The 19,394-nt window shown below is 44.3% G+C and overlaps 1 protein-coding gene and 1 non-coding gene across 5 annotated transcripts in view; both read left to right on the forward strand.

The window, feature by feature from the left end:
- LDLRAD3 (low density lipoprotein receptor class A domain containing 3) overlaps nucleotides 1-19,394 on the forward strand; it is a 268,279-nt gene that overhangs the window by 214,368 nt on the left and 34,517 nt on the right. The window lies entirely within an intron of this gene.
- TRNAE-UUC (transfer RNA glutamic acid (anticodon UUC)) lies at nucleotides 12,246-12,317 on the forward strand. Its single transcript has one exon. It is a non-coding gene; the product is annotated as a tRNA-Glu (tRNA).

Below are 19,394 nucleotides of genomic sequence, written 5' to 3' on the forward strand. Positions count from 1 at the left end.
ATTGAAAGGGATGTCTTTTTAAATCTTATACCACAGACATGCTTTTCAAAAGCACAATACATTATAAAAGTACACGCACTCACTGTAGGATGTTCAGAAAATAGAGAAGAGGAAAAAATTCACCCACATTTCCTCCATCCATAAATAATCATTATAAGCAATTGGTGTATTTCCTTCCATGTTCTTTTTTTGTGCATGGGCAACGGGGACTTTTTGTTCTTGTGACCGTGATATTTACTCAGTTTTGCATCTACTTTTTATACCCACTTGTACTGATAAACATTTCCCATGTTGTTATAGTGTTAATAAACATTCTTAAGGATTGTGTGATTTTATTTCAAACAGATAGACCTTATTTTACTTGGCTTACATGTCTATTGATGACCATTTAGGTTTTACTAATGAGTTATTGCAGACAAAGCTGTAATGGTCATTAAAGCTTTTTTTTCTTTTTTAGTATTTTGGATTACTTCGTATAATAGGTTTCCATAGACTTTATACCAGGTCTGAATGTCCTTAGGGCCTTCTGCACTGGTATGAATACATTGTTTTATAAATGTATTGTATTCATTTACACCCCTATTAGCAATTTCACAAGGCTCTTTTTTACCACATCCTCGCCTTCCTAGGGTATTACCATTTTTGAAATCATTCCTGCTTTGCTAAGCAAGAAATTGTGTCTCAGTGTCTTTAATATTGCAGGTCCCTTTTAAGTGTTGATTGAGGCTTTATTTAGAAGACCACGCTGTGTTTTGCCCAGTTGATGGAAATTCTATGAAAGTATTCTTGAAAAAGGAAATAATTTATTCTCCTTCTACTTTTTTGAAGTTCTCCTTTTTTCTTTTTCTTGCCGTTTCAAGTCATCTTACATGAAGAAAGAAATGATCAAATATAGGAAGAGTGAGCTCATGCCCCAGAGGGTCTGGGATTGCGGTGGCCACCTAGTTTTCAAGCAATAAATGACCTTGCTTTATTTTAATTCTCTGACATACCATTTAGTCAGTTACCATTGAGTGCCTCCTGCTTATAAATCATTGATGTTCGTTAGTTCCTTCCCCCCTTCCTTCCTTCCTTCCTTCCTTCCTTCCTTCCTTCCTTCCTTCCTTCCTTCCTTCCTTCTTCCCTCCCTCCCTCCCTCCTTCCCTCCCTCCCTCCCCCCTCCTTTCCCTCCTCCCTCCCTCCCCCCCCATCCTGTGTCAGCTTCAGTGAAGCCCTGACGGAGGAAAATTAACTGGCTAGCCCATGTGCGGCAGCCCCAGATTCCTGCTGCTCTTACTGCTGAACATGATTTATAGTTGTTTGGCAGAAGGTCAAAATCTGAGTCCACAGGATGGGGCAGAGGAAGAAATATTTGATGTCTTTGACATAGTTCATTAAAAATTCATACATATAGACCTGAAAATGAAACATTTCTCCAAGTCGACATGAGTTACAGTGGGAGTCAAGGGCAAGAGTTCGGTGTTAGCGGGACACGGTGCCCAAGCCAGCGTGTCTCAGGGCCGTGCCCTGCGGGAGCCGGGGCGGGAAAGGTGATCTGGGCTCCGGGTGGTGGAAATGGGATGTTTCTCTCCTTTGCCTAAGGGCTTTACTTGTAAATAAAAGCTAGTTTATTAGAAAACCTCTCTATCTTGAAGCGCTCGCTTTATTCATTTATCTTTTTGTCCACTCATTTGACAAATATTTATCAAGTCTTAACTCTTGGTAAGCTGCATACTCCTAAGAGAGACAATTTTTTTCCCTCAAAACTCCCTGCTAAAAAAATAGAATAAATGAGACATCCTGAAAGATGGTGGAATAGGATAGGGCGAGTTCACCTCTGCTCCAGCGAACAGCTAGAGAAGGGACAGAAAAAGACCGGGAGAGTGATTCCAGGGTGTGAGTGACCTGGGAGGGTCTCCTCCACCACATGGGGAGGCCCTGGTTGAAAAAACAGAAGGACTGAGGCACAGAGAACTGGAGAGTGGCCAGCTGCTGCACCAGCCTCGCGTGCCCAGGCAGAGGCCCAGGGCCCTCGGGAGTGCCCTGCCCGGTCACCTGCACGTCTCAGCGGTGGGTGCTCACCTCCTATCCAGGTCATCCCCACACCCAGCCCATACAGTCGCTCAGCCCTGCCCAGCACTCCCTGAGCTCAGTGCACGCGCCCATCAGCAGCCGGCCCCCCAGACATGTGCACATCTCACTCACGCCAGGCCCCCTCAGCTCTGGGCAAGATCTGGCGTGAGCATTGGGGCACACCCACCCCCAGTCCACAAAGGCACAGTCCCACCCCGCTCAGCGCACGTGCATACCAGGGCCCAGCCCCCCCAGATGTACACACACCAGGACTCTGTCCCTCAGATCCACACACTGGCACAGTCACATCCTCCCTGCAGGGCATCTATGCATCCGTGCACAGACCTCTTGACCCTTGCACCCTACCCCCTCTGCCCCGCATATGTGCACACCCTTGCCCCACCCCCTACACAAGTGCCTTCTCCCACACCTGGCAGGTATACTGGGGCCCGTCCGTGCCATATAGCCTCTGCCCTGCACTAGCCAGCACCCCTACCCCACCCCACCTGTGCAACTGTTAACCCATGCCAGGGTCCCACCCACCCATCATCACCCATCTGGCACGCATCCTGCAAGCCCCGTGACCTGTGCCCCACCCCTACACACTCGCCCATCCACATCCCAGCCCCCCAGATGGGTGATGACACGCATGCCTCACCCTCTCTGTGTCCCAATTTCTGTGCCCTGGATCCTGCTGCTCCCTGCCTCTGTGCCCCCACACCGCACCTGCGCCTGCCCTCCAAGGGCTGCACCCCACCTCTTGCGGCCCCCGCACCACACAACCACAGACCCGTGGCCTGCATCCCACGCTCACGGGTACCTGCGTGGAGTCCCCGACCCGAGCGTGTGCCTGCTGCACCGCAACCCATCACCGCGCAGTTTGTACCCTCCCCACACCCTGCGTCCTGCTCCACACTCATCCCACAGATGCAGAACTTTAGATACCGAAGGAGATCAACATCCAAAGTGACCCTAGCGAGAGATTTACGTGCCACAAAGACAGCAGACGATCACTAAGCATATGAAGATACAGACAGATACAGCCCAGTCTAATGATCACATTCAAATACCGAAGGAGACACAGACTTTGGAACTACTCAAAGATGTTCATACAGCTTTACTTAATAAAATCAGTGGGATGGCTAGTGATGCAAAGGAGAGCAAGAAGACACCAGAAGAACTTAAACAGGAGTTTGAAAAAATAAATGAATACTAGATACAAAAAAAATTAAAATTAAGAAAACTAAAATAACTCCCTGCTAATTTTGCTTTCTTTCTTAATTCCTCTTGCCTTTATTTTAGAGTTGTCTGACTTTTACCATGTCTAAACTCCAAGCCTTTTATTATGAATACTGTAATGGTTGGAAATGTGATCTTCTGAAGTAATGCTTCCCAAAATATAATGCCTATACAAAGCGTCTGGGGGGCTGTTAAAATGAAGGTTCTGATTGAGTAGGTCCAGGATGAGACCAGAGAGTCTACATTACTTCCACACTCCTGGGAATGCTGCTGCTGCCGATGCATGGACACACTTTGAGTAGTGAGTCTCTAGCCCCCTGTATCCTAAGAAGAGGCAGACGAGAAGCAGATGAGAGCATCGTCACAAAGCCGCAGCGCTTCCTTTCTCTTGGGATCTGCTACCTTGAAAGATAGACCCGGAGTCTAGAAAGTATGCCACCTAAAATGTTTCATCATTGCAGAAAAGTTTGAGCCACTGTGCCTGGAAAAGAATTTTTCAGGGCTCCCCTCTTTTTTCCCCAGACTCCTGAGTTGGTCTGGAAATGCGCCTCTGTTTCTAACTCTACATTCTCTTCTTGCTCTGCCTTCAGGTTAGAGGGCAGCTGGGTGACAGATGAGGAGTTAAATTTGCTTTTCTTTGAACAAACTATACTAATTAAAATCTACCCCACTGAGATTGCCATTCGCTACAAGTAATGCATATTTCATTAACACTGGCTTTAAAAACCAACAAGATCATAAAGTTAAGATTGCTTTAGCCTAAATGCTGTCCAAATTTAATATGCACGATATAACCTCTCGGCATAGCAATAAGCTTGAGCAGACAATTTTTGGTGCTTCAGTGATGCTTGTTTTTAACAGGAGGAGAATCAGTACTGGGCAGGGGTTAGCCTAACAATGTGAGCTGTTAGGAACCAGAGAAATAATTAAAGTTATAATAATAGCAAAGCAACATGGTTGTAAGGGAATGAATAGATGATTTTATTCTGTTTTGTTGGGGTGTTTTTAGCCTTAGGCACATTTGTTGGCATTTTCAGAAGGAGATAGAATCAGGAGGTATTTTTCTGCTATGGAATGTTTAAGTAAATTTCAGTCTTGATCAATAGGGTAGCCTCCACAAGGAAAGGAAAACTAAATGTCACTCATTGTGCTTTTCAGCAACAGTTGTGTGTGTGTGTTTGTGTGTGTGTGAGAGCTAAAACGGGAAACCACTGAATTCACCTTTAGCCAGGTGGCATAAAACTACCTTGGAAAAGTTGAGTTCCTCTTAAGAGGTATTCCCCTTGGAGCACCAGAGACTGGAATTTCCTGATACCTAATTCATCAAATTAAGATGCCTCTCAGGGCTCTATTGAGGCGGACAACAGACAGAACACAGCCCACATCATTCCCTGTGCTTGGAAATGATGCTTTTAAAAGAGTTTTGGTGTTTAGGCTGGGAAGTGATTGGAAAGAATGGCATATTGTGAGTAACTCTGTATTGCCACCCTAAGGCTCACCTTGGTTTTTGACTCCCTCTGGAAAGTCTTCTAATTAATCCGTTGAGCTAGTGCAAACGACTGTTGTCCAGCATTAGCTGGACCCTAGCTAGTACTGGGTCAAAACAAATCCTTATTGATCTTCTGTAAGCACCACAGTTCCAAACCATCCTTGTCCTCAGCCCCCACAAACCCATCTTGTAGAAGCCTGTGCTTTCCCTTTTGCAGAGAAAATTGAAGACCACCCAGTGTGGGTCTCTTCACCTTCCTTCCCACCTCCCCATCTTCCTTTCCTTCTGCCCCTCTCACCTCCCACTGTTGCGGAGCCTTTCCTTCTGGGAACTGTCCCCCTTCTTTGATCTCTGTGGTTCATCTGCCCGCTGTTCTAGCTGCAGTCTTCCTTCAGTCAATTCAGTCAATTCATCCTAAAACCAATGTCAGATTTCTTTCTCAGTCTCCAGGGTTAATTCCCCCAGTCATTCATCTTCCAAAGACTCTCTTTGCCTTTTAGATTAATTCTCACCCAGTTTTGCTGAGTTGTTTATTGTTCTGCAAGCAGATCTTATGGTTTTCTACCTTCTGCCCTGGCCAGTGGTATTTCCCTTCATGTGGAATATTCCGTCTCCATCCCTACTTCCTGAGAGTGTTTCCATCCTTCAAGACTCATTTCAGGTACCATCTACCCCATAAATCGTGCTATGATTCTCACTTCCCTGCCTTTGGGCATCTGTAACATTTAATTAACACTGCTTTTCCAAAGTGCGTGTTGGATCACTTATATTCCTAACATTCACTTCCCTTTATTTTCCCAGCTGTCTGATTATAAGCTTCTTGAGGTCAGCGGAAGAGAGCACTGTGTCACTGAGTATGGGCCATTGTGCCTTAGCTCTCATAAATCTCCTTAATTATATTCTGAATTGAATGCGCAACAAGGCAGGGCCTATCTCTATTTGTAGCTTAATTTAATCTCTGACTTTAGCAATGATGTTCAGGAAGGCAGAATGCCCCTGGCAGCTGTGGGAATCAATCCCAGGGCATTCTCTAAGCACAAATTCTTGGGCTGCCTCCCTAGGGATTCTGAATCAGAGGGTAAAGGCCCCAAATCTGTATTTTTAGCAAGCATCTAAGAATTTCTGATGCTGCTTAGTTCTGGTGATGCCATATGGATATGACTTTGAATCCAGTTCTGCAGTTGCCTAGTATGCTGACCTGGACAGATGACTTACCTTCTAAGCCTCAGCCTGCCCATCTATGAATGAGCATAATAGTACTTGCCCTTTGAGGTTATTCATTGAGGGATTGAGTAAAACAACATGCATGAAAGAGTCAACCCAGGGCTTAGATCAGAGCAGACACTGTGAATGTTGCTTTCCTTCCCAAAGTACCACATTCACTTCTGTGTCTTAGTTCCAGGTGGGTCTTACCTGCCTCAGTACATCATGTTCCTCATGTGAGGCATTATTTGAAGGTCTCTTCAATCATAAGGCAGCAGTTCTTCTCCAGCTAGGATTTGTCTGCCTCCCTACTCCTTTCTGTTCCTCCTTGTGGCCCAGTAGACCTGAGTTGCAGTCAGCACACTTCAGTGCTGGGCTTCCCTAGGACTTATTTTTGTAGGCAACATCCATTCAACGTATACTTGTTGAGCACCTGCTCTGTGCCAGGCACGAGATGCGAGACACCAAGCATTCAGCAGTAGAACAAAATGAGCAAAAGTCCCTGTCTTCAAGGAGCCTACATTTTGGAGGGAGGGCATGGACTATAAACAAGATGTAGGTGGAAGTTCAGGGGATGCTCATTTGTTGGAGCAGAGTGAGGGAGAAGGAGAAGGAGCTGAGGTCAGAGGAGAGGCGGAATGGGGTTGGGAGGGGAGAGGAGGGTACTAGACCATGAGGCCCTCTGAGGCATAGGAAGGACTTTGGCTTCTACTCTAGGTGAGATGGAGCCAGTGGAGGGCTCTGAGCAGAGGAGTGACGCACCTGACTCAAGTTTTCACGGATCTTCCTGGCTGCTGTGTTGAGAATAGGCTGCAGAGGGCAGAGACAGAAGTGAGAAAACCAGGAGGAGGCAGCTGCAGTAGTCCAGGCAAGAGATGGTGGCGGCTCGGGACAGGGGACCAGGGAGGTGATGAGAAGCAGAGACAGGCTGTGCCGTGAAGGCAGAGGGCCCAGTAGATTGATTTATGAATCTGACAAGGCATGGAGAGAGGAGTTGACGGTGACCCCAAGGTCATTAGCCAAGATGGGGAAAGATGGCAAGAGGACTGATCAGGAACTCAGCCGGGGACATATTGCCTCTTAAAATCAACTGTGGCCCTGGATAGCTGATCTCTGGGACAGATCAAAAAATCTCACCCATGTGAACGACTGGACATTCACTTTATGGCAAAATCAGGAGTCAGACCCTCCCAATAAAGTGTATTAATTTCTGGCCCCTCTTAAAAGCACTAGTCTTTAAAATAACTGGTTTTTTAAATTATAAAAGTAACATATACTCATGATTAAAAACTAAAAAAAGAAAACTTCAGAGTACAGAAGAGCTAAAATGAAAATGAAAGCCTTCCTTACAAGCTCTGCTCCCCTGAGATAATTATTGTTGTTTTTTGCAGATGACCTTTTTCTATATTACTATGTATTGGCCTTCAGCTAATTAGGACTTTATGGGTGCTCAGGTGGTTCAGTGGTAGAATGCTCGCCTCCATGCGGGAGACCCAAGCTTGATTCCCGGACCATGCACCCCCCCCCCCCCCCCCAAAAAAAAAACTTTATAGACATCATTTCATGTAATCCTCTTCTCTGGGTCCTTTGAAATACAGGTACCTTTATTATCTGCATTTTACAGATGAGGAAATTGATCAACTGAACTAATTCTCCCAGGCCAAACAGCTGACAAAGACTCACACCTAAATCTTCCCCAGCTCTTGTCCGTTGTCCTGGGAGAGAATGCGCTAGGTTTCCATGAAGCCTCCTGAAACCTCGCTGCCATCTGCTGCTGCGGGGTTGTATGTGGGGTGTTTATGTAGACCCTACCTAAATTCAGTTAAAATCAGCTAATTAAAAGTGACCTCTTTCCGTAAGCTGTCATATTTCTAAATTTACAGCTTTCCTTCTGCCCTGAGAAGGTAGCCTAACATTGGTTTGAAAAGTTGTCCAGTTATTAGTGGTTGTGCAACACTTTGGAGATGTAAAGTGTCATTACATTATTAATAAGGAGGACCTGAAGAGGGATGGGAGGCAGCTTTGCACGTGCCTCTCTTTCTCATGCACGTAGGCACATACACGCACATGCACGTAAGCTACACGTACATCACCATGGCTCACAAATGACCCAGTGCTTTAGAAATTAAAGGTCGTATTGATTATTCTCAGTGCTAGGAGACATATCATACCTTCCCTGGCTATGGCCCTGACCCTTTGATTGAGCCTGCAGATAACAAAAAAGAGTAGCTTATTGAGAGAGAGCATTGGAAAGAGCTGGAAACAAGTCATTGCCATGGTAGGGAGAACTAAGGAAGGTTAATTAATCAGCTTTAAACAGGAGGTGGCACCGCATTCCTCTTGCTTGGAAATGATCCATGTGATGAAGTTATGTCCCAGGTGTGAGGTTGTTTGCTTGTGATCTAGTCCTTTCCAGGTAGAACTCAGGAGGTGTGAAATGTGTGTGCGGGTCTGCCGGTTTCAAAACTGGAAGACACACCAAAAAATGGTAACGTAGAGACTTTTTAGGAAATAAGTGGGCAAGTAAGTAAAAACACAGTGGCTCTGAGTAACCTTCAGAATTCAGTCTTCCAGGCTCAAAAATTTGACATCCTGTCAGCATTTTTTCCTCCTTTCTCCATTCACTTCACCCCAGTCCTTCCTCCATCAGAAGACGGGGGCAGTGATTCCAGTCCTGTCAGTGTCTGCTGCTTATTAATGCATTTGCACGCCTGGGAGACCTAGTCTACTCTGCTTCAGAAATTCCGCCAGCCCTTTGTTCACTCCCCTTGGAGGGGTCCTTTGCAACTTTGCCGGTTGCCTTCATTCCCTGTGGAAGCACTCAGCACACCTGATCGCGTGTGACACCGTTCTGTAGGGAAAGACCATGATGACGAGTCACAAAAGCTTTCCCCTTTATCTGTCATCTTCTGTGCCTTTGGGAATATGTCCTTAGAATTACCAGGGGTCATGCGTCTCAGTTTAATGATGCAAGCTTTTTAGTTTTTGTTAGACACACATAGAGCCAGATACGAAGCATTGAGCAAGGGAGCCAGCAGGAAGTAAGGGGCCAGGCTCGGAGAGTTGTGCCAGGAAGTTGCTGTCTTTGAAGAAGCATATGCAATTTGGAAGGACTAGAAAACAAAGGCATTCTGTTAGCTTGGGACCACAATTCAAGAAATGAATTCATCATTTATTAGTGACAGCGTCCAGATTTTAACAAGTATAGGTACTCTGCCGAGCACTTGGCACGTGCCATTGGAGGTTTAGTTGGTGGGACCCCCATTTTATTGAGAGAGAGCATTGGATAGAATGCAATGCATAGAAGCTTAGGTGGTTCAGCCACAGGGTGGTAGTTCACTATTTTTCAAGACACTTTTCATGGATGGGGATGAATGAAAGACAAGCAGCAGGTGGTTTTACCAAACCCCAATTTAAGAAAAGCTGATTGACCTACATGCACTCAAAGTAAAATTACAGAGTGGTTACCTAACTTTGCAAAAATTCCTTTGCTTTGGAAATAAAGAAATACTGAGTTGCAAAATGCATTTTGATCTCTGTCTAAATCCATATCAAACTGAAGTAAAGCACATTCACCATTATAAAGAGGGGAATATCACAATTCTATCCAGCTTCTCTAGTGAAAAGGGTGCAGTCAATGAAAGGTGAAAAACTTAATGTAATTTGGAGACAAGGAAAAAGTAACTCTGAAGTCTGCCAGCCAGATGTTATGACTCTACTGCTTCTCCAAGTGTGGACAGCTTCCCCGCCTTTTAACATTGCCTACTCCCGGGACCCAGCGGAGTCCTGCAGAATCAGAATTTGTGGAGTTAGGACTCTGGGATGCACCATTTACCCAGCTCCAAATGTGATTTTGTAGCACGTTGCAGACTGGGTTTTTGTTGGACCACCGCACTCCCTATCTGTTAGCCTCCTGTCTATATGTTCCATCTTATTGTACCCCTCTCTGCTGCATTCTCAGTAATTCCTCCTGCTCAGCCTTTCAGTTAATTAATTCTTCTTTTCATGTGTGTCGTGTCTGCTGTGAAACTGGTCCATTGAGTTTTTTAGTTATAGTTATGTGCTTTCTGCTTCTGGATGTTCTATTTGGCTATTTTCAAATCTTTTTTTTTGGATCAATGTCATTTTTTATTCTGGTAACATATACAACCTAAAATTTACTATTTTATCCACTTTCAGTTTTCCAATTCAGTGGCATTAATTACATTTGCAATGTCGTGCCATGATCATCACCATCCGATACCCAAACTTTTCCATCTTCCCAAACAGCAGCTCTCTACCAGTTAAGCATTAACCCCATTACCCACCCCACCTGGCCCCTGATAACCTGTATCCTGGCTTCTGACTACAGGTTATAGAGAATTTGTATATTCTGTTAGTCATTTTTAAGTTTGCTATTCCCTATAAATGGCTGTATTCGAGCTTTCCTTTTAGTTCTTTAAAAATATTAAGCACGTTTATGATCTGATTCTGATAATATTATGAAGTCTTTATGAGGCTTTTTCTTGTGTCTGTTGTTTCTGTTGGTACTTGCTCATAGTACTTTGGTCCCTTAAGTACTTGGTTATTTTTTGGTATTTACTGCTCACTGTCTTTGAAGAATTATGTTTGGGAATTCATTAAGACCTCGAATTAAGATACTTTCCTTCAGAGAGATTTAACTTTGCTTCTGCCAAGTGCCTGGGGGCTCTACCAGATCATGCAATTTCAAACCCAGTTCAGTGGGTTCCCTAAACCATCTAGATAATGAGCATTAAGGGTGCACAATCCATGGGAGAGCTCCCCCCGCTGACATACCCTCACATACCTCCTTGTTTGCTCATTGCAAAAGCAGCTGCCCCTGCAGTCCCTTGGGCAAGGAGGAGGAGGTTTACTTCTGGTTCATCCTTACCTTGAGAGGTAATTCTTTGGAGTCCCAGCATAAAGGAGGGTCTCCTTTCAGACTCCCCACTTTAGGCAGCCCTGGGTTCTTAAAACTTTGGCGTTTCAGTCTTGTGGGAAATGAACCCAGGTCAGTCGAGATCTCCATTGCCCTTGGGGGAAGTCACTTCCGTTCTCCAGGTGCTTACCTTTTCCGTTCTGACAACTCTTCAATGATTTTAAGAAATTTTAAGATATATATTTTTTATTCCAGCTTTATAAGTGGTTTTTTTCCCCCCAGTGGGAAAGTTAGTCTGAATCTGTAGCCCCACTCTATTACCAGAACTGGAGGTCTGTGCTCTCCAGTTGGGAACCATTTCTCTGACCCCTCAGCCCACTTTATTAGAGACGTGGGATGAGAGCCCCATACTTGCCTTTGACCAAACATTTCACCTTTGCTTTAGATAAAAAGATTTCCACTGGGGGATTTTGCATTCTCTAGCTTGTCTCCAGTTATTTCAAATGAGGTGGCCCAAGTCTCAAAGCAACATTTACATTTAATTCACAGAAAAGAGCAAGTAGTACTTTGGAGGCAAAGGGGACTCCACAAAGATCGAGAATCATTAGATGCTGAGGTAGATGCTGAGGATTTAGGAGGTAGAAACCACAGCTGTTCACAGGAGCCTGAGCTAATCATCCCTCTCACTCTCACTGGGTGCCTCTAGACAATAAATGCAGTTTGATTAATGCAGCAGCACAGGACGGCTTGTGTTCACCACAGAGACTGATAAATGCACGTTGGAAGGAGCACTCAAGTTTCCGTCATCGCATAGTTGGTAGACAGCCTGTTCCGGGGCTCTATCGCTCTTGTTTTCATTATCCCCTCAAACGGATTAATTGGCCCCTTGAGGTGAGATTGCCACTGGTTCTGAAGGATACCTCCTTTTTGCCACATTATTGCTTGCCCTGCACTCTGCTCCTCAAAGTCATTCTTGAAAACACACATTCCTCTCCACCTGTGAAGCCTGATTTATCAGGCAGCTCCTCAGAGGAGAAACGAGATAAAAACCTCTGGCTATAAAACACTGTTATGCATTATGCTCCGTTGGTTTTGTGTCTAGACAGAACTAAGAGACAGAACTAAGAGACCCCTTTGTGGCCCTGGCAATACCTAGAGATAACTGTATATTTACCTCTTTTTAGAAGGAAGACGTACTTGACATTTTTATGTGTTAGGAAAAGGCCGCAGAGTCTGGAAAACAAGGCTTTCTGGCCAGGAAGTCAAGAAATGACTTTTTCAACCCTGCTTCTGCATGTCCTACACGGAGTGAGAGAATGTGTATCTAGTGGTTAAGAGATTCTGGTTTATAATTTATCTCAATAAAATTGTATTAAAAGGGGTGCACGGGTAGTTCAGTGGTTAGAATGCCCGCCTTTCATGCGGGAGACCCGGGTTCAATTCCCGGACCATGCACCACCACCACCCCCCCCAAAAAAAAATTGTATTTAAAAAAAAGAGAGAGAGAGAGAGATTCTGGAGTCACTGACTGCCTGGGTTCTCATTCTCATAACTGCCGGTTACTGATTATGTAACCTTGGGTGAATCATTCACGCCTCTGCATCGAGCTCCCCATCTATAAATGGAAAATAATGATACTATCTCATGATGGTGTTATAAAGATAAATCATGTGAAGTGCCTAGAACATAGTGCCTGGCACACAGTAAGCACTCAATAAATGGGAGCTGTCATGATTATGTTAGCCCAGAGCAACTGTCTGCAGGTACTGTCAGTGCCTGTGAAATACTCTCCTGTTCCAGTGAGTCAGAAGGCGCCAACAGCTCTCATTTTTGAGAGGGGAAGTTGGCAGTAGTGGCCAACTTATTTGAGAGCGTTGGTCCCCCTCCAGGGATCTCTTCATCCTTGCCAGACTGAATGGGTGTGTGGTCTGGGGTTATCTTGTTCACTGCCAAGAGACGTGGAGGGTACTGAGCCAGGTGACACTCAAATTAGGAAAACACAGGATCAGGAAGTCTCTGGAAAATGTTAGGAGACACCTAACGTGCCACCAGGCTGGCGCTGGCCCAAGATTAGTGAGCTGGATGGGGTATGAATCCCATGTGGAACGCCAACCCCTGACCCACCATGGGCCCTTGGAATTGAGGCAGCCCCCCATTCCTGCACTTGGCCATGGTGGAAATGAGCTTGTCTCCTACTGACCGACACATCTGCATGTGGCTGGGAGATTTCATTAAAAACACATTCCCTATATGGGTTACATGGGTATGTACATTTTTCAGAAACCATCGACCTGTGCACTTAGGGCCTGTGCATTTCACTGTGTGAAAATTATACACATTTAAAAATGAAATGAGTTCCCTCTATCCTGGGCTTGGCAGAGACACTTGTGGCTGCTGTGGCTCTAAAGGGATCCTTTTGTGGTTACTGGATGGGAGGAAATGCACCTGCATATCTCCAGCAGGGGGTGAACCCCCCAATCTGACTCCTGACCACACTGGCCCCTTTCTTATCCTTACCCTTTTCTCCACCATCTGTCCTTCCCTGACTTCTTGTTTTTGCTTCTCTTCCCATATTCCTTTTCCTTTTTTACTTCTTTCATTTGCATTTACTATTTACTATTTTTTTATGATCAGAAGAAACATTACATTTATAGGATGAGACCCAATTAAACTGCTCAGAAGTATATAAATAAAAAGCGAAAAGCCTTTCTCACCCCACCCCCTGCAATCCCATTTGCCAGAAGTAATCACCAAAAGCGATTTGGTGAGAATGCAGCCAGACTTTTTTCTATGTATGATACACATACGTAGATAAATAACAGCATACACATACATAGGGTTTTTATGTTTTATTGTAGGAATGGAATCATATTCATGATTCTGTATCCTATTTTATCACTTTATAGACTGTGGGCATCATTTCATGGCACTAAATGAAGAGCTGCTACCCCATCCTTTTTGAATGGCTCTGAAATATCCATGCGTTGGATATATTGAACTACTCTTTTTCTTTATTTCTAACCTTGATTAAGATAGACCTAGAACTCAGATGAGAAACAGACCCATTATGGAATGGATCCAAAGAACAGTTTCACCTCATTCATCCTTTCTCAGGGACACGCTCTTGCCTTCTTGGGTATGTTTGCTTTGGGTGATGTGGAGCCCTTTTGCCTTTAGCAGCTAATTGGATAGCAAGTGGGGTAAGACGCACACCCATGTCCTATGTCTGGGTGACAGGACACTCTTGTGAATGCCAGAAGGGTGATTTATAAGATTCCTGAGGTCAGGCCTCTCTCCCCTGAAGGCAGGCCAAGGTAAAGTTAGTTTGAGCTTCAGGAGATAAAAGTGGGGTTTGAAGTCATAACAAAGCCATGGGTGTCTGTAGCACTTGCTGCTTTTTGAAGTGCTTTCGTGGTCATTATCCTGTTGGATCCTTTTAGGAACCCGGACGGTGCACGGGGTTGTTGGCTACCCTGACACCGCAGATGGGACCCACCAGAACAGCCAGTTGGAATCAGCTAGGGTTAACCCTTTCCTTCTACTCCTGGCCCAGTGTTCTTCCCACAATGAGCGGTTTGCACCACACCGAGCACAGATCACACACAACCCCACGATATCACTTACCTGAAAGTCTCCAGCTAGAAACGAGGTACCCAGCTGCCCCATAGAGGTGAGGCCTAGGGCTGTAGAGGCTACAACCACCTAACTTCGAGACCTCCCGTTTAAAATGGCAGCTTGAACACTCAATTTACTTCTGCTTCCTTCTGAATAGCCACTAAAAAAAATTTTTTTAAGGGTGAACTCACTAGGACTAAAAGATAAAAGGAAAAGAAAAAACAGCAACGAAATTATAGAAATCAAAGAACAGAAAGGTGAGCAACACTTGACTTAGAGACTAAGAAAATAGAAGCCTGAGCTGTCCACTCAGGAAAGCTAAGAAGTGACCATATTTATTCCCAGAACACTTGGGAATTGGTAGAATTAGATAACTCTGGAAGCAGAGGTCAAGGTGGGGATAAAAACAGGAAGACTGGTGGAATCTCCATTGGGGGCTGCCATATACTTCCATATCCTGTGTACTGTACTCAGCCAGGCACCTTCCCCTTTCCAGGCTGGGAGAGTTAATTTTCAGGTGAGGGTGATCCAGAGGGTCTCTGGAATACTAGATCTCAAGCACAGTTGAGGGTGAGGTTACCTTTCTGAAAACAGGAATTTAGTGTAAATTGGCATGATGAATGTTGAAACATCAGCCTTTTTATTTCCCCTCTCAAGTCAGTTCCCAGCAATGGTGAGCTGCACTCACACACCTCCCGAGCAAAAACTTAGAAGACTCTGGGGCTGGCATAAGAGATAGTGACATCGGGATTCCCCAGTGGAATGGCCCACCTGTACATTTGATGGGGAGGCAGCCGGCAAGCCTGCAGCCCACCCTTTAGTGTTCCATGTTTAAATATGAATGGCCAGCCAAGAACCACCAGACACTCGAGGTAAGCCTTGCACGTGAAAGATACAGTATGCACACGTACATGCACACACATGAATAGGAAACAGGTTATGCAAAGAGAAATCGTTAAAGGACAAAACAAAAGTAAGAGATATAAATAAGATGCTGCATCCGTGAAATAAAAACAAGATTTTTAAATTAATTTATTTTTTAAGGAACAAACAGGAAAGAACTCATGCGCAATTAAAAATATAAGCAGTCGGGACATAAAGTTGAGGATACATCCCAGAAAGTGCAAAAAACACAAAGAAATAGAAAATAGAGTAAAAAGGACAGGAAAAATCGAGTGCCAGCTTGAGGGATTTATATCCATATCATAGAAATTCTACAGAGACGAGAGAAATTTAAGAAAATTTCCTGGAGCCAAAGGACAAGGGTTTCCAGATAGAAAAGGGGCCTCCCTAATGGCCAGATCAGTGAAAGAAAGTAACCACACCAAGCATGTCATCATGAAATTTCAGAATATTGGGCAAAAAGAAAATCCTGCAAGCTTCCAGAGAAGGGATTTAAAAATAAGAACAGGTTTCCTACAAAGAATCAAAATGGTATTACACAGCTTAATAACAGTATCAAATGTGAGAAGATGATTGTGGAGTGAATAATTTTTACTAGAATTCTGTACCATGATGACATTTTCAGAAATGAGAAAAAAAGGTGCTTCCATACAACCCTTTTTGGGAAGCTACTAGTGGATATGCTCTATCAAGAGCTAAGGGAGGGAGGGCCATGGTGGCTCAGTGACAGAGTTCTCGCCTGCCATGCTGGAGACCTGGGTTCGATTCCCAGTGCCTGCCCAGGTAATAAAAAAGAAAAAAAAAAAACTAAGGGGAGTAAAGTAAGAAAAAGGAACACTTACAGGTTGTAGGAAATTGGGGTTCCAACATAAAAGAGAATAAAAGGGAGTCTCCACAATGAAAGCAAAAGTCCATCTCAGGGTGACAGCTTTGTAGCAGACCTGGGGTTCCCCCCACTCAAATGAAAGCAGGTCAGAAGGCTCAGGAAAGATTTCTGAAAGAAAAAAACTGATAGAACATGTAATGGGTTTGAACTTATTGAGAGATTTACAAAGCTAAGACTTTGAATTTGAATTAATGAGAAATATATAGAATACTGAACAAATAGGGGAAGCTATAGCAACTCTTGGGAAAACAAAAAATTATGCCAAGAAGGGAAATGCTTAAATCATATTATGCTATCTAGCCCATCAGTAAATAACGTTTTCCTGATCAAGATAAACAAAAATGCTGATTATCTAAAATTGCTATCTGACCAGGGGACTTGAAAGTGGTCCCATGTGTGATGGCAGCTGAGAATGTTGATGAATTAGAGCGAAACGCTCAGCTTCCAGAGTGGGAAGCCAACAGACAATTCCTGAAACTGAGAGAAAATCAAGGTGTAGTACTGTAAGCATGTTTTTTTAGAGACGTGGAGGTACACTATCAAAATGCTCACCCAAAAGAGGACAAAACTATTGCTTCTGAGAGAGGAGGGTCAAAGAATGTTACTATTTTTATCAAGCCCCTGTACAACTACTTGACTCTTTAAACGTGTGCATTAGATACTTTGATAAAAATGAAAAGTGTATTCAAATGTGCTGGTAGGAACAATTAGTCTGTAGCTGCACTTGAACTTGAAAAGTGAGCTGCCAGAGAAAAAACGCTTTCAAGTCATCTCTGGCTTTGCAACAGGCAGCCTGGCCACGTGGGACCCCTCTGCACCCCTGGCTTGTCTCTCGATGTTGAATCCATCTTAATGATGGAAGCACAGATGCCGCCATGGCATTTCTGAAGTCTGTGACCTGACTTTTATCTCTATCGCATAACTGCAGGATGAGCAATTTGTTGAAAGATCCAATTCTAAGCATTTGGCCTTGCCACAAACCAGAGGAGGTGACAAGAGCACCATCTAAATGGTTTGGGTCACATACAAAGCATCACCCTGTAGTGGGCTAAGTTATCATTCTGTCCTGCTTTTCAAAGTAGAACCCCACGGTGCGTATCTGGTGAGCAGTTTCAGAATTGGTTCCCTTTGCTCCCACGCTCCTAGGTAGCCTGGCTACCTACAGCACCTTTCTTTATAAGCTCCAAACACAAGACGTGTTACTGGCTTCATCTCCCTCTCTGAGATGAGGTCCGACCACGTGCTGTCAGGCTCATAGCCAGACCCACCAGGGCCTCTTCTCATTATGCACGAGATCCAGAGCATGAGCTTTGGAGCCAAACAAAACTGCGTATGACTTGAAATAAGCTGCTTTACTTCCCTGAACTTCGGTTTCCTCTTCTGTGACGTGGGCGTAACAGTATACCTGCAACATGGGAATTGTGCTCTTAGAGCAGATTCTGTCACACATCAGCTCAATATTATATGGCCTCTGTGGTGCTGGGAAAGTCACTGAGCGTCTCTGAACCTCATCTGTAAAGTGGAGGCAGTCCCGCCTTTCTCCAAGGTGGTTATAAACTCTCTGTGGGATATTGGATGCAAATTGCTTAGCCTGAGAAGCCCAATATCTGGAACCTGGTGAGAACTCAGTTCCTGAAGATAATTAATTATAACTTTTCTTCCTTCCCATGTCCACAAACCCTGTCCTGATTCAGGCCTACCTTCTTCTTGCTTGGCTGACAAAATAGCTAATCTGGACACCTTGTCTTTGTCTGTCTGTCTGCTTGTCTCTCTCTCTCTCTCTCTCTCTGCTGTTGCTCATTCTATGTACAGTTGCCAGAAAATTTTTCATACGCACTGCTTTTATCACTTCCCACCCCTGCTGAGTCGCCCACTGTGGTTAAACAAATAGAAGCATCCAGACCGGTTATTTAGAGCCTCACATAGTAGCCTCCTTCACTTCTCTTGCTTTCCCTCTTTTCTGTCCAAAACGGCCCCCTTAGGACGCCCCTTTCTTCGTGCCTGCTGCCTCTGCATGCTGAGCATCATGCCTGCTGCCAGGGCCCCTCTTCTGAGCCTCCCTTAATTTAAGAGTTGATTTGAAATTCAGTTTTTTAAACTTCCCTGATGCCATCAGCCTGATCAGTTCTTTATGTCTTGGCTTACCAGCACTCCTCGCCGCCTTTTCTTTCGTGTAAATTTCCTGAGCAGGAAACGCACTGAGTGTGGGGAAAGAGCATGAGACTTTGGCATCGGATGAATTCAGATTCACATTTTAGCTCTGCCACTGAATAGCTGGGAAACCTTAGGAGAATCCTTTTACCTCTCAGTGTCCTATAGGAATTTGTAAACCAAGAATAGCATTATCATGGGAAGTAAAATAACACATTACATTATAAGATATAACTTAAATAAATCTCTTAGTATCACATCTGGAATTTAGTCACTTACATATAAATCCTGTCCCTTATGTTATTCACAGGTATGTGTTGTGTTGCATTGTTGCACTATAAGATCTTTTTTTTTTCGATATTTTGTTTGGCAGTTTACCCCTGTGTATCAGTCAGAATATGCTAAGTGATGCTGTGGTAACATATAGGCCCAGGTCTCAGCAGTTTAAAACAACAGATGTTTATTCCTTGCTTATTATACATGTTCATTTTGAATTTAACAGGGCAAGCTCTTTTCATCTTAGTCACTCAGAAAACTAGGCTGCTCACATTTCATTGACCAAATCAAGTCAAATAACCAAGTCTAATGATCTAAGCAGACAAAGAAGTCTAATTCTGTTGTTTCTAGAAAGAGAGAAATTCAGGACCGTTTGTCACCTGCTCAACAACCACCCTCCAGGTGCCTGCCTGCTTCTTACAGAGACATGTGTTTGAAAGCCTGGGTGCCCCTCCTGGGGGTAAAGTTCTCTGAAGCACGTTAAGTCTTGGTGATTAGATGCAGTCTTGTTCTCCACGGGTCTGTGGTTCCCTAATTACAACCCACAGCCTTTGACAGGAACCCAGCACAAATCCATTTGTCTCCCAACTCGACCATAACTCTAAGCAGTGAGGACACATGAAGAAGGAAGATTTATCCTGATTTAGGACCAATATGCACTTAAAACCAATATTCAGAGATGCTGATTTTCTAAAGTTCTA

The sequence above is a fragment of the Tamandua tetradactyla genome, chromosome 8 (genome assembly GCF_023851605.1).
Source record: "Tamandua tetradactyla isolate mTamTet1 chromosome 8, mTamTet1.pri, whole genome shotgun sequence".
Lineage (NCBI taxonomy): Eukaryota > Metazoa > Chordata > Mammalia > Pilosa > Myrmecophagidae > Tamandua > Tamandua tetradactyla.